General features: G+C 43.3%; 1 protein-coding gene across 4 annotated transcripts in view; it reads right to left on the bottom strand.

Annotated features, from left to right (window-relative positions):
* LOC121088063 (SREBF chaperone) overlaps window positions 1-14,857 on the bottom strand; it is a 68,379-nt gene that overhangs the window by 51,086 nt on the left and 2,436 nt on the right. Inside the window, exon 1 of one of the 4 annotated variants that reach the window (XM_040593719.1) lies at window positions 13,604-13,625. The exons of the other annotated variants lie outside the window; for them this stretch is intronic. The gene's annotated coding sequence lies outside the window, so the exon portion shown is untranslated. Of the gene's footprint in view, window positions 1-13,603; window positions 13,626-14,857 lie in introns of those variants that run through there. 4 annotated transcript variants of the gene reach the window in all.

Here is a 14,857-nt window from a genome sequence, read left to right on the forward strand (position 1 = left end):
AATTTTTCTCTGACACCATGTTATACACCACTTTTTCATACTTTTTTGGGTATACTACACCCTCTGCCTCACACACGCACACTTGCAGATGAGTTTCTCCGGTAGCCAAAAACTCTTCTCATACATAATACTGCAGCTCCAGAACGAGGGCTTCTACCATCTCATCAAGAGAAAACATAATCATTTATTTGCTGTTCATTCACAGTGCAAGACAGGTAGAGAGAATATTAAATGTCCACAATACTTTTAAAGCCCCAAGGCCACCCTTTGTGAAGCTGATCCTTATCCTGATCAGCAAGTGTGTTATGTTACATACCACTTAACACAGTCCATGCTGACTGCTGCCGTAAGACAAAACAATTTTTCAGCTGGAATTAAGCACCAGCATCAGCACTTAACAGCACAGCATCACGCCACCTGCTCCCTGCCTCGCCGGCCTTCCCTGCTGCTCCCACAGCATATGCCAGCACAGCAGCTCTTCATCCATACCCCTCAAAAACTAGTTCTGGCTCGCCATAACTTCTAGCTAGCTGACAGGAGGTCAGGCTCTTCTATTTCCCACCTGTCTGAGAGCTGAACAGATGATTCACTTCTATTTCCAAAGCTTTTATGTAATGAGGAGGCTTGTGGTGGCCAACTCTGCACCAGGCAATGAAGCTGCACTGAAGCTGAACGCAGGCAACTTCAACAGACACAGCAGCCTGGCAGAGGCTGGCAGGGACCTCAGGACATCGCGCAGGGTGACCTGGGGCAGGTTGGGCAGGGCCGTGCTCAGTCAGGTTTCAGGTATCTCCACCAGTGGAGACTCCACAGCCTCTCTGCAACCGGTTCCAGTGTTTGACCACAGTAAAAGAGCAGATGCCAAGGTATTCTCCAGAGGTTAGTCCCACATCACGTTGTAGAAAGCCTCTACATGGAAAGACTTGCACTACCACTTCAAACATGCAGCAGTGTTTATGAAGCACACATCTAATCGGTCTTAGTATGACCCTTTTGGTAACCCACTATATGGTTCTACAAGCCTCACTAAGGTTTAAGAAATATAGCGCAAGATCCCTACGTACAGAGAGCAGCTTTTTCATCCCCAGCTGTACCAGCACACGAGGTTTGGAACACTCAGACACAGAAATCTTACGTTTCCTTCCTAAATGAGTATATGACCAAGTCCAAACTAAGGTAATATTACACTGCACATCTTGGCTATTCCGTAGCATTACAGATCCTGGAACAATTATACTTTCTTGGAAAAATCCTACTGGTGCTGTAGTTTGCTGGCACTACTGCAAATTCTTCCAAAAACCATGACATACCAGCAAAGGAAAAAGTGTAGAATTTCTTCTTGCTGGAAAAATAAACTCAGCCTTACAGACGCTGAATGATATTACTTTTCCCCCAAGACAAAAGCTTTTATCTCACTTAACAATAGTTACATGTTCCAAATTCTTTATGTTTCTGCCTGAAAGCATTTTACCGCCTTCACAGAAAGGCTCCCTTTCCCACCGAAAGTGCAGGAAAATGCAGCTGATAGCAGCAGCTCAGACAACATGAGCCCACTGTAAACTTAGAGGCAAAATCACCAAATTTATATAGTAAAGGGAAAAGATTTTAAAGAGTAACCTGTTTTTTTCAAGTATACTCAACATCTCAGTTTTCCATAAAATGTTATTGAATCAGGCCTTAGCATTAGGTGTCACAAAAACATATAACCAAGCTAGTGAAGAGTTGGGGAGGGATGGACGGGGACACAAGGGACACAACACACAAAACAAGAAGTAAATAAACACTGTTCTGTAGTAATTTTTCTTGCGCTTCAATACATACAATAATTTGCTCCATCTTGTTGTCTATAGCAAAGTCCTGTAACTAAACTTTCAACATTAATTTTAACCCAGCATTTTCCATTTAAAACACCAAGCTTGGTAAAGCAGGAATGGATCCAACATGGTCCCTGTGTTCCCAAAAACCCCCACCACCATCCGCATCGCCTAACTGGGACGTAACATTTCAAACGCAGGGCCTGTCACTCCAACGCACCTGTTCTTCACAAGGGGAACAGTACATGACATCACTCTAGCAGCCCCAGATGAAGTGCAGAATTTCAGAAGCTTTCGTGCCAATGTTGTGGATTTGGGGGAAGGACAGGGGAGGAACGAAAGGGAAAGAACAAAGAGTTTACTAAAAATTAGGATTTATTAAGGTCACTCAGTTGTTGTCTGCTGTTGCCAACAGAGCAGATCAATTTGACTGCTGTTCTCTCAGCACCTGAGGGCAAGGCGGGCATATGGACCATTAGCAATAATTCACCCTCCCAGTGCTGCAGTCATTTGCCAGGTATCCATCAATCCAACGCAGGCTCCCCAGAGACAGCAGAATCAGAGTAGCAGCCTTCTGCCTTCAAAGTTATCACAGAATAAGTGGGAATAGCAGGATTGATGCTGCTAGAGACAAAATTAGACAGACTACTTCAAATTTGTACTGTCAAATGAGAAAAAAATTTTTTATCTAGGCTCCAGTTAAGATCTTGAGCCACAGAACAGGGAGTCCATAGAGGAGAATGCCTCTTTCATATCCATGTGTCACCTCCTCTGCTTCCACAGCCTACGGGGACATATTCACACACACGGCTACAGGTAATTCATGCATTCCTGGGCTACACCCAGGACACAATGCAGAAATGCAAGAGCAACCAACAATACTGAGTGTACTGTCTGATTTACAGTCTCTACTCGACCTGCAAATATGTCTCTGACCTCTTTTTGGTCCTCACTACAGCTATGATTTCATAGCACCACCAGAAACTCAGCACCACAAACAGCCCCTGACAACAACTGAATTCAAAAGTTTCCCTGCAGATGCAGAAAACAGCCCGATGTCAGATCACTCACACACCAGCAAAAAAAGAATAAAAACCAGATTTTCTTGCCCTTTGTTGGACTGTTGAGGTGGTTCACAGCCTCAAGATGTTAGAAGCTATCACCGCTGCAGTCCCCTCTGTAACATGACTGGTGTCAGGTGCTGCAGCAGCTCTCACACCCCGGCATCAGCAAAAGGAAGAAGGGGAAGGAAGAGAAGAACAGACCTTGGGAACCCAGTTCTCCCACTCTTCAAGAAGTGTGGATTCTGCTCCAATGAGGGCCAGGGATGAAACATTCTTCTGAAGATTTCAGAGGTGGGAAAACAAGAAGTATGCTCAAGACACTAACCTCCCTTCACAGAAATGCTACACAACCAGCTCTAACACTGAGTTCCTATTCTCCGCTTGCATTCCCATGAGAAGAATAACATGCTTTGTGCTGTGTAAGGACACAGAGGTCACGGGGGAACTGAATACTTCCTATGGGAAAGTCATGACCAGTGCACTAAGCTCCTGGAGGCTTGTGTCTGAAATGGGTTAATCCTGACACCACTCTTTCAGAAAGAAGGCTCCAGAACAACCCATATGTTCTCAGTTGAGTATTCTTCATAGAAGAGTACTTTTCATATTCAAAAAGTAGAAACACTTCAATAAACTAAATTTCTGGCTGCACTCTACCCATTCCAGCTATACGGCCAAAACAACAGCCTGAACTGAGTTTTTGAACCAGGTTTCAATACACAAAATGTGCTTCTAGCCCAGGATAACCAGGCACACGCATCCTCAGTGCAAGTTGCACTTTCCTCTGGTCAGAAACAAGCTAGTTTTGATGGAAGCTGAACCTCCGAGTTCTCAACAGTACAATGTTGTATTGCAAGGATCAAACACCCCCAACATCCTCTTCCCTTCTTGTTTAGCCTTCTCTGAAGACACCTCAAAGCTCTTCACACCTGTCTAACATTTGGGCTGCATGCTCTAAACTTGCTTGGCAACTCATTTCCTTCAGTCAACTAAAAAAATCCCAAACAAACCACCAAAACCAAATAAAAGTACACTTGCCAGGAACTTGAGATGTTTGAAGATCAAGGAGTTACACACATCTGCATACAAAATTCTACACAAATTAACAGTAGCCACTCACTTCATTCTCACCTTTTTGCCCATTTTCCTTCCCCTACAATATTCATTTATATTTTGAGAATTCAAAAATTCAGAAGTTATCTGAAACAGACCCCATTTTACAATGGTATTTAACTCATTTTACAAGTTATTAATCATATCTTGAAATGCTTGAGTAGCAACAACGACAGAGAAACACTGCCACAAAGGTTCAAAAAGAAAACACTTACATGATCTTTACATCCCAGATAATGATCCCTTCTTTGGTAGCAGATAAGTTTCCAAACCTATTTTCAGGACATCTTTTGAATTCTTCTGCCACAAGGGAAGAATCTCAGCTAAACTCCTGCTTAAGAATAGTAATTCATTTAATGTAGCTTCTATCAAACATCCTCTCTTGCCTCCTAAAATACTTCCAACAGTGCCAGACAACAATTTATTGCTGTGGATGAGATGACCAGGTATTCTACATGATGAACCACAGAACACAGAAGTTTGGGATATGTAACAAAAATTGAAAGTATCCAAAATTAGAAGAACCTCACAGCTTCAAAGTTTACCCTTCTTTTGGCATCCTGCCAAAGGAAGCTTACTGGCTTTAAGTGTACTAACAGCTTATCAAACACAAGAAAACATTTCCCAATCTCTTCTTCATGACCACAGAGTTCTTGCCCAACCTCATTCTTGTTAGCAATGATCTGGCCTCCACTGTCAATTTACTACACAGAGCCAAACATGATATGAGACAGCTTCTCCCTTAAAATACGGGTTTAGTATCACTTACTACAATTTCACAAATAGTATATACCTCACGCAGGGTTAGTGATGAAGATACATGATAGAAAACCTGCAAAATTAGTTTAGGACAAGGGTTAGTCAGAGAAGACTAGGTGCAGGACATGCACCACAGAGACAATCCTCAACTTCTATTTCCAATTTTGAAACTAAGCTGTTGAGCAGATTTTGGACAAAAGGCTTGTCCTCTCTAGGCTCATTTCTCCCTAGTCTGTAAAAGGAAAGTCCACTTTTTGATGGAGTCAGTATAATTCTGTGAAATATAAAGCTAAGAATCGTAATTCAAAAGCCAGTACTGTAAATATTAGAAAATACATGCATCGAACTCTTACTTTCTTCACAGTCTCACCAGAATGTGCTTTTCTAACAAACCTGCCAAGCAGCATGTCGATTTCCAGCCAGGTAAAATCTCTAAGCCCTCCAAAAAGCAGCTGCTTTATCTGTCGGTGAACTACCCAGAGGATTTCTAACCAAGGTGGATTTTTTCCACAATACCAATCTATCAGCTATACATCAGTATTTTTTTCAGGCCTTAGGCAACTGAGTACTAAACTCCTACTCTAAAGAGCTAAGAGGGCAAAAGAGACAAATCAGACTGTAGTGTTTGGCTTTTAATGTAATCCTTGAATTTTTTACTACAGAAAATAGACATTTACTTAGATAAATAGATGCCCACAGTTATAGCACTATAATCAAAAACTACCAGGAGTTTTGGAAAGGATATGAACTCTCAAGTGCCATGGAGTACACAAACTTTAAACAATAGTAGTTAGAATGCCTTTTGAAAACTTCTTCAAATGCCTTGTAAACCTCCTCCACCATCTATTAGCAAAGACCATAAAGAACTCTGAAGTAGCAATTCCTTCATGTTACCAAAAAAGTTACTGAGTTTGGAACTCACCATTCCAACACATTTTACACTGAACTTCACTATCGACAAGATTAAGACCAGTTCATTATTATTCAGTCCACTGAAGGTTCTTCCAACGTTGTTTTTGCTGTATGGTTAGTTCTGTAGCTAGTACCTTGTGAGCCAAGCTCAGCACAAGTGGTGTGGCTTTAGTACACTTCTCCCTGTCAGTATCATCATGGCAGGACATGCAGAACCAGGCTGTAGTCTAAGTCCTTAAAAGGTTCAACAGAAATAAAAATCAACAGAGACGTGAGCTATCATCAGGTTAGACAGCATCAGGTCTGATTTCCTTCATATGTGGCACCACCTCAGCAGGATCAGACCTAAGCAGTACTTGAACTAACTCTCTATTTAAAACTCCCAACAAGCAAAGCACAGAGAATCAGATTTGGACAGTGGTTCTGCTTTTACAAGAAAATCTCATTTGACAACTAAAGTTACATCTTTACAGGAATAACAGAGTCCCAAATAAAAACCCAATGCTTTGCATAACAGCAAAGGGATTAAAAAAAAAAAGTGAGGGGGGACAGGACATGAAAAACTACACTAAAAAAGTGTGCTTATAAAAACCTTGTGGGGAATTAGAAGAAAAAATTTGGAGGTGACAGAGGCTACGTAGAAATATTACATGGGAGGCTCCTAAGAAATGAAACAAAAAATTCAGTGAAGAATTGAAGATGCGTCCAAATAAGGAAAATAAGGAGAGAGGGTCTTGCATACTCTGTACGATAATATTATACAGCAGATCAAAAAGGAGTCTGAGGAACTGCTAGGAAGAGGTATAAGAACTAATAATAAACGTTAATTCAGATACCATGAGCAGCAAGTCCTCCAGAGAGTCTGTAGGGCCCATAGAGGAAGAACACAGAGAGAACAGAAAAACACTGAAGAAAACTAAATAAAATTTGAATTTATCTTCACAGAGGGTAAGTTACAGGGAGGGGGGAAGCTTCCATGCTGAAATCCTTTTAGGAGGGACATCAGACTCTACCACAGATTGGCACATCAGAGAAGGGAAGGGGTTACAGAACGAGAGGTTACACCAGGCAGGGTCCCAGACCAGAGGGTATGGCTGCAGAAGATCCAGTGGATCACCAACACCAGACAGCTAAAGTGACAGGTAACCTTTTGTCCCAGTATGGTTGCTGAAAGGAGGGAAATATTCTTCCTGCTTTTGCTAGGGAATATCTGGGAAACTACTGATCACCAAAGCATATATTCTAAAGAAAACAGTAGAAAATAGCAAACAGATTTTTTTGCTGGAAGGAGAGTTACCACACATGAAGGAAGTCAGCTTCACAAATGTGTTAAGACTGACTTCTCCAGAGGAACAAACAAGCACATAGATCAGAGATCCAATTTAGAAAGTCTACCTAGACTACTAAAAATGTGCCCAAGAAAACTCCTTATATAAAAAACCTAAGGTATCATGCGATAAAGGGGTCGGGCCTTCATGTGGCTAGAAGCTGAGTGTAAGACAGGTGAAGAAAGAATTGTAACAAACATCTGATTCTTTTAACAGAGGGAGGTAATCACACAGTCCCATAGGGAACTGCGGTGTTTGACAGATTCACAACTTCCCTGGAAAAAAGGTGTAATGTGGACATAAATAACACTTTCAGTTGTCCGTTATTCACAGAGCAAAGATCAGGCTGACTGAAAAGCTGGCAGAAATAGCTCCACACCGAGTGACCGGGTAGCAAAATGACAGATTAAGTTCAATGCCAATGAACGGTACATGATGCATACAGCGTAAATAATGTTACATATATAGGAATGCATTCTTGACTGGCTATAGCCACTCATGAACAAGAGCCTGGGGTCCTAATTGCTAATTCTCTGAAAACATGAGCTCAATGCAGTCAAAAAAAAAGGAAATTGTATATTACAAATTGTTAAGAATGGAACAAAAACCAGAAATCATTACATTAATAACTAAATCTGTGCTATGCACACACTGAGTGCTACACACTGTTCTGGTCATTTTTCCTCTTCCTCCTCATCTCAAAAAGAACATGCAGGAAAATTAGGTAAGGTACACAGAAGTTCAACAAAGATGATCAAAGATACAGAGCAGCTTCCACAAAACAAAAAAGTACCGGAAGACTTCTATCTGGAAAAGATTTTTAAAGCAAATGGATACAACAGACTTCTCTAACGGAGATGATATGAGGAAACCAAACAGGGGAGGGTGGCCTCTTTCAGTACAGGAATAATTCAGCATCAAATGTAACTACAAAGTGGCGACTCAAAATAAACACACAGTTAAGCTGTGGAAATCTTTACCCCCGGACATTATCTATATCACATGGGTTAAAAAAGCAAGTGGACAAATTTTTCGATGAGCAAGCTGTGAAGCACTATTCAGCGCAAAGCCAAGGCATTCCTCTGGCTGGAGAAGCCCCTCGGCCACAAGCCACTTCTCTCGAATACTGCACTGCCTGCCAGTATCCAATGTATTTGTCTCATTTGTACACTCTTCCCCTGTACTAAATACTGTTCACACTCAGAAACCAGACACTAACCTAAAGAGGCCATCAGCCTAACCCAGCAGCTGTCCTTATGCAATGCTTCTCATGTGACTGCTTTTGGAATAATCTTCTTTTTGTTTATCAATATAGCTGCTTTACAACAAATGGCTAGGGAATCACTTTCTCCTAAAAATACCGAAAGACTGATGCAACACCCACACACAGTTACATATCAGAGCTTTACTGTTAAATCCAGCTACAGAAAATCCACCTTCTACTTCAACAAGAGTATGCTGGCCTGTGGCAATACACCCCAATTGGGCAGCCACAAACACCCAGGAGTTCAATCAGCTTTTCACTCCCTGGCTACCTGGGAAGTTCCCGACTCCAGCTGTAGAGAAACTCACTCCAGGATACAAACAGCAACCTACAAAGAGCATCTCTGATCCTTTGTAGGATATACCTTGTCTATATGAATGCACTGATGAGGCATCTTAAACTACCACTTTAAGATTTCTGAAGAATGGAGAAAATTAATTTCCATAGAAATACTATGTACTCCAAGTGTTAATTAGGTGTTCTCTACCTTCCTGTAGGCCTTAATCAAGCTCCCTTGCTGTAATATAAAGTACCTGTGCCTACATTTGTGCTTCCTCTGGAACACACCGTCATCTGCTTCGCTCTTTCTGTAAGAAATCCCTGCAGCCTGCACATCATTGCAGCTCTTTATGCAAGACTTCGGAGAGGAGCACACAAACAGTTCACCCAGCAGAGTCCTCAAAACGCTTGTCTTTCTACTACAGCTGCTATTGCTACTCATGTCGTTTTCTAAACCTCTCTAGAAGATAAAGTTTAACATCTTATCCCATGCTCTTGTCTGCAATGTGAAATATGTAAATGTTTTTGGACGATCTACCTGGCCTTGTGCAAAGCATTGCACACTGTCCCACACAACATCCCTGTCTCTAAACTGGAGAGACATGGATTTGATGGATGCACCACTCGGTGGACAAGGAATTGGCTTGATGGTCACGCTCAACAAGTTCCATCAACAGCTTGATGTCCAAGTGGAGATCAGTGACAAGTGGCATTCCTCAGGGGTCCATACCGAGGCCAGCACCATTTAACATCCTTGTCGATGACATGGACACTGGGATTGAGCCACCCATGGCAAGCTTCCCAACACTAAGGTGTGTGGTAGGTTGACACACTGGAGGCAAGGGATGCCACCCAGAGGGACCTGGGCAGGCTGGAGAGGTGGGCCCCTGCGAACCTCATGGGGTTTAACAGGGTCAAGTGCAAGATCCTGCACCCAGGTCGGGGCAGCCCCCAGTATCAGGCTGGGCAGAGAATGGGTTGGGAGCAGCCCTGAGGAAAGGGACTGGGGGTGCTGGTGGGCGAGAAGCTGGACGTGACCCGGCCACGTGCGCTCGCAGCCCAGAAAGCCCCCCGTGCCCTGGGCTGCATCCCCAGCAGCGTGGCCGGTGGGGCGAGGGAGGGGGCTCTGCCCCTCTGCCCCGCTCTGCTGAGACCCCCCTGCAGCGCCGCCTCCAGCTCCGGGGCCCCCAGCATAAGGAGGGCACGGACCTGTTGGAGCGGGGCCAGAGGAGGCCACGGAGATGGCCAGAGGGCTGGAGCCCCTCTGCTGTGCAGCCGGGCTGGGAGCGCTGGGGCTGTTCAGCCCGGAGAAGGGAAGGCTCCTGGAGAGCCTGGAGCACCTTCCAGCACCCAGAGGGGCCGGCGAGGAAGCTGGGGAGGGGCTTTTCCCAAGGGCCTGCAGCGCCAGGACAAGGGGGAACGGCTTTGCGCTGAGAGAGGGCAGATGGAGATCAGAGCTGAGGGAGAAATCCTTCCCTGTGAGGGCAGCGATGCGCTGGCACGGGCTGCCCAGAGCAGCTGTGGGTGCCCCAGCCCTGGCAGTGCCCAAGGCCAGGCTGGACGGGGCTGGGAGCCACCGGGGCTGGGGGAAGGGGGCCCTGCGCGTGGCAGGGGTGGGACTGGGGGGTCTTTAAGGTCCCTTCCAACCCAAACCATTCTTCTAGATTCTGTGTCACTCATGAAGCAGTAACTTTGTCAGATCCATCCTCAGTGTCATTTCTGAAGTTTCCAAGTACTACATATATTATGGACTAGCAATAAAGATTAAAACCTCCCCAAAGTAGCCCTCACACCTTACTAAAGCGTGCAAATTACAAAAAAAAAAAAAAAAGCAAGATAAACACTTCAGCATAACCATGAGCTTTCTGTGAAACACACAAGGCCAGACAGACACTTCTGCACTGAAGGACACAAGCTTTTTCTTCCAGTTCACATGCCTCATGCCTCATTCTGTCTGCAGTGAAAGGCCCTTCACCTACTCTGTTTATCCTGCCCCAGCACTCACCCAGTCACGGTCAGAGACTCGCAGCACAGAACAAACCTCACTAGTAACTACAGAGCATAGTGAGGGAAGACAAGGCTAGAAGGGACTGCAAGGGCTCCAATTCATGCACCTCACTTAGAGCACTAAGAGCTATGCTCAAATTATTCTCAACAGATATTTATCCAACTTGTTCTTAAGCATTTAATCAGAGACTCCGCAGCCATCTAACGTTCTCTAGTACTTTCAATCACTGTTTGTAACATTTTACCTGTGTCCCTCCCTGCTATTTAAACCACTCCTTCTGTGCCACTCTCTGCGGGCAGCCTCAGCAGCACTACCTGTAACTGTGACTCCCTCGATTCTCCTCTCAGCCTTCTCAGCGCACACAGCTTTCCCTGACCATGCTTTCCAGAGACTGACTGCTCCTCTGTATGTCCTCTCCACTTGGTTCAGGTCACCCTTCCAGCATCATATCAAAGCCATGTCACAGGGAGTCCCAGCGAAGCCCTACTGGCACTGGGTGGAATGGATTGCGTCATAACCTGCAGTTTATTTTCCAGTTTATATACCCAGACAAAACTTCTGCCTCCTTTTCCCCACAGGAGAACCTTAGTCACCAGTGTGGGTGAAAGGTTCATTTAATTATGGATTATACCTATTCAATTATTCTAACGCCTGCAGCTGGTTATTTTTACTTGAATTCAAAACTTTGCCACTGTTCTTATTGACCTGTAGCCAATTTTTCAGGCAACATTTAAGTCATCAAATCCACTTCTCAATTTTTAATCCTGTCATATTTGTAGTCCTTCCCTGCTTTACGTCACTTACAATTTTAATATGCATCATCTGTTCTACCACTCAAGTCATGAATGAAAACCCATAGCCCTCAGTAATGCTCTCAGTACAGCCTTCCTTTTTAGCGAGATCCTTACTGGTACCCTGAGTACATTTGTTTCACTGCATCTGTATCCATCGTATAGCAGCACGTTCTTAAGCTTTGGTTTTAGAAGTCTCACCTAACTGGGAATCTTACCAGGGCAAAAAAACCCAAAACCTTACTGAATTCAAGATACACGGAAGCTTTTGTTTCTGCAGCCAGAAACAGACCCAACATCTTATCCTAGAAAGAAGTAAACTCACTTTGCCAAGGAAACACCTGTGGCAACCCAGCACTTGCTGTTACGTGCTTCCTGTAATCCTTCAGGTGCTTACAAATCATCTGACTACTCACTGCAGGATTTTAAGATGACTACTACTCCCCACTCTTCCACCTACACAAACTGCTTGCTCTTCTCTAGTCTTTCAAAGCATCACCTATTTCCCATTTCTCAAAAGATGCCTACTAAAGCTTTTAAGGTTTTTTTAGTCTGTACTTTAAGTACACATATGAAAATATCTCACTTAAATGACTGCTTGAAAACCTGCCCTTTTTTCTAAGCTGTCACCAGCATTAGCTGCTCACCAGCTGACTTGGGTCTTCAGCAAGAGTCAAAAGCTATGGAACACTTCTGTTTCAGTGACACCGGACAGTACTTTTTCCTCTATGTTCTTTCCTCCACTATCTTCTTAAGACATTCACAGAATAATTTTTGTATCCCTTGATGGCCTCTGATAGTCAGGTTTGATTTCTACCTTGATCCTTCTTACACGGTCTTGCTACTCTTCAAATGAAAAAAGGAAATACCTCTAAGTTTGAATAAGCCACATATTGCAGGAGTGATGAAAGCAACGTTTGTAACTAGTGCTTTAATGTGATTTCTACCCAGCTCCAGCACTGCTTTCTTGAGACAAAGTTCATGTAACTGAGAAGCACCTATAGCAGTCATTTATCATCACAATATAACCATCGGAAATTTACTGGGGCTTTTTTTCCTCAACAGTTTTGCAACTGCAATTACTCATTTACCTCATCAAATGAGTATCTGAAATGAGCGTGACTTCTTTCATGTTTCTTTATCTATGGCTGGGGCTCCCTTCCCTGCAAAAGATAAACTTCCTGGTTCAAAACTCTCCTTCAGGACAGAAATCAGAATTAGTTGTTAGTGATCTGTACTTAAAAAAAACAAAGCAAAGCAACAAAAAACTATTTAATTTAGGTCCATATATTCTGACTGTATGGTTTTCGGTTCTATTTCTCAAACAGATGTCTGTATATCTGAGTCACCTCTTCTACCGTAACTATTTTTTAAGAGGTTGTGCCATGATAAAAGCTTAACATCCATACCTCACTCAACAGTTCTACAGGGTAGGGCAAGTTAAAGAGGACAGTAACATTTTTCAAAAGTGTCCATAACAGGTGAATACATTCCTCAGGAGGAAATGTAGTTCATTGAGCAGCCCACTACACCACTACTTACGTCACTACTTCAGTCCTGGGTGCGACAGACACAGTGGGCTTCTGAAACCCTTCCCCAGGAAAACCACATCTGTGTAAATACTTCTATCAGACTTCTGCATTTTCCACAGACTGCTCCACTTCCCCACACAAAGGTGCAGTCCCTCCACCATGCAGAAACCGGTCCTGGTTCTGACTTTAATAGAGGAAGGACAGAAGAGTTATTTAAGTTACCTTCCTTCTGCTGAAACTTGCATTGCCAGCACACACATTTCGAACACCTTCTGCATTGCCACTATTTTCATCACTGCTCCCACAATCCTTTGAATTTAGTTCAGCAGCTAGCTTTGGTGATCTCTGTTGATGCAACAGCAGTATGATTTTTCTGGTCTACCAAGATCATAGCCTATATTGGGTCAATTTGCCTCCTAGGAGGAAATTCCCCCCAAAAAAACCCTCAGAAATAGCTTTTGAATAAGCTGCTTCATTGAATTAAAAACACACCAGTATAACCAAGACCAGTCATCACTGACAGGAGCTTCCCGACCAACTGTAATTAGAGTTTGATCAAACTAAGTTTATGCATTAAGTACTATCATTTTCCTGATAAATATGTTGTGGAAACATAAACCAAATCATCTTCCCAATTCAGGAGGAGGACCTGGTTAGTGTAGTACCACTTGGGCACCTTCTGACAGCTACCAAGCGAAGGGTTTCCAAAACCTCTGGGTTTGGCAGAAAAACAGAAGTCTACCTTTGGCTTTCCAGGGAAACACGCTTCCTTTTCTACACAGACCTTCTCTACAACTCCCAAACGTTCCAGCTTCATGGTATTTTTACTCTGAACTCTTGAAGGCCAGAAGTTTTGCCTCTGTCATTCACCTAATTAGCAGGGATCCTCTCACAGGCAGGATGCCAAGAGTGACAGAAATAAAGGAGACAAACCACTTAGTCCATGAAACAGAAAGCAAAAAGTAAGATGTAAACTTCAGCATGTATTTCCTTCCATTGTTTCCTCAAAAACAAAACCACCAAATCTTTAATTGGAACACCTCTCATTAAAAGGAAGATGGCACTTTAAGATCTTTCAGACCTGAAGAGCACCCCGAGAAGGCACAACGAAACACAAGCACCTGTAAGGTGACTCACACAGGATTGATTTTCACCAGGTTCTAGGTTACAGAAGTAACACTTGGCAAGCATGCATAAGCAAACTACCAGGACTCCCAACATCCGAGAAGGCAGCTTTTGTCATCTTTAGCATCACACAGAACTAAATAATTTTCTTTCTAATAATCACCAATTAGAAATGTGGGATCAGCAAATCGCTAAGCTCCTTCCTCCCAACAGCGAAACAATCCCCAGACCACTCTGTTGAACAAGTCTGAAAGCCTGACTTGGACATTGTCTTTTGAAAACAAACCAACTATTATTCCCATTGCATCTTTATCACAATGGTCCATACAAGATTAATTCAGTTTTTACCAAAGAAATGCAACCCTCCTCCCCTCCTCATTCACCACCCCTCTCTTGCTGTGGCTGAAACTCACTCTTACTGACAGGAGCCTTAGAATTTTATTTTCTTCCCAAGGGAACCCAGTTAGGCAGAAAGGACACCAGTTGTTTTGAAACACCAGGGCCTGTGTCTTCACCTGAGAACACAAATTAAAAGATTCACTTGAAGACAACCACCCTTAAGTCCCTGTTCCTCCACCTTCTTTTTGATATTTTGGCTGTGGAAAGCAATAGCTCACAGACCTTGAAACAGAAGGCTGCACTGCCACAGAACTGCCTGGCACTCCTTAAGACCTTTCTTTCTCACCCTTTAACACACCATTTAAGTTTCAAAGGAATTACAACACAAGATATTACAGCTAACAAATGCTTGTAAAGCTCAGTCTACACCTACCTCTGGTCTCATTTTATACTCAAGACTAAATTCCTCTGAAAAAGCGCTATCAGTTCCTCCTTGCTCAAACAGCACCTGGCATGGAGGATCATGCTCCCC

Source organism: Falco naumanni, chromosome 4 (genome assembly GCF_017639655.2).
Source record: "Falco naumanni isolate bFalNau1 chromosome 4, bFalNau1.pat, whole genome shotgun sequence".
NCBI classification, from domain to species: Eukaryota; Metazoa; Chordata; class Aves; order Falconiformes; family Falconidae; genus Falco; species Falco naumanni.